The sequence below is a fragment of the Merops nubicus genome, unplaced genomic scaffold (assembly GCF_000691845.1).
Source record: "Merops nubicus isolate BGI_N331 unplaced genomic scaffold, ASM69184v1 scaffold9931, whole genome shotgun sequence".
Lineage (NCBI taxonomy): Eukaryota > Metazoa > Chordata > Aves > Coraciiformes > Meropidae > Merops > Merops nubicus.
Window position 1 is genome coordinate 26,982 of NW_008590257.1, and position 1,519 is coordinate 28,500.

The window sequence follows — 1,519 nt, forward strand, 5'->3', positions numbered from 1 at the left end:
AGAGAATTCATTCCTCATTGATTGTAGCTGAAGTGAATTATTTGATGAGAAAGGAAAAGATAGGAAGTAGCTGACCTAGGGATTTAGAAAGAAATATTCCTGGCAGAGTGTGAGTGATAGAAAGGAAAATTGTCTGGTTGCCAGGGTGGTTGTACTTTCTGCTAAAGCTACCACAAGAAAACACCTATGTATGAATTTTACCTTGTGTCATGATCTTCTTGTCCACATTCTCCAGTGCTGAGAATGAGAAAAGATTGGGTTTCTTCTCTGATGTCATGCTAGGTTTCTTCAGGTAATGATTAGGGGATGAATTCAATTTCTCAGGTTCTCATGTCAGGTTTTATAACAGAAGTTACCAGGTAATTATTGGTCTAATCCAATTTTTGCAGGGAGAACGTCAGCGCAGAGAAGGATTCAGAGCAGCTGGGTACTTACAGCGTGATGCTCGTTATGCCTGTGCCAAAGTTCTCTTGAATTAAACAGGAGAGTGGTTTGAAACAAGTTAAGTGCTTGTGACAGTCCAAAAGCTGTAGGCAAATGCAGCCTGGCAGAAATTGCCTTACTGACGCCAGCTGCACGTGTACTCCAACAGGTTTATCTCACCTGTTTGGACAAAGCATGGGCTGGTGGCTAATTTGAACCAAGTTAATCCTTTTTAGATGTGTTAGAGAAACAGGATTTACAAGGACAGGACAATCAAGGATGTTACAGTAGCCACTTCTCAGAAAGCTTCTAAGTATACACACAGAAAGCTCGACACAAACCACGTCTGAGCTTGAGCCATGGGTTGTGAATGAGGCTTTGACAGCTAAATGTTGATTAGAAAAATGTAAATATCAGAGAAAAATGTTCATAGGATCCTTTTGTCCTTCCAGAGGCATCTAACTTGAGGGTATTTTAACTTCTTTGGAACATCTTTTCTGTTACTAAGCATGTACCAAAGAAGGGATAGCTTGTTGTTGTTTCATGGCTTGGCTTGTCTGTCTTTATTTGCTCAGCAGTAGTAGCTGTAACCTCTCTGGGGCTGTTTATTGTTAGATGTTCTTCGATTCAGCCACTTAAAGATGTACAACTATAGGCTCAGAGCCTACACACAAAGTTGGCAACTGTTGGGCACTCATAGACAGAAGGAAAGGCATTTGAATGACATGAAGTAGCATAAGGGCATCTGTCATCATCATCCCCTGGCAGCGTTGCCTTGATGCTGGAAGGGATGTGATGTTCTCCTGTTCAGCCAGTGTGGAACTGGGAGACAGAGCACCAAAGTTGATTTTGTCAAGAAATTTTTGCTAAAGTGCCATTCAGTCTTAGATCTTGAAGTACATGAACAATGTTTGTTATGATATCAGGACAATGGTGGTAAAGAATGAACTGTAGAAGTACATCAAAAATTAGGTTTCCAGCCTTGACAGCCTCTCTCTAGACTCTTGGTCCAGTATTTTTTTTTTTTTAAATGCTATTTAAAGAGGTTGGAAATTGTAATTTTTTTTTAAAATGCTATTTAAAGAGGTTGGAAATT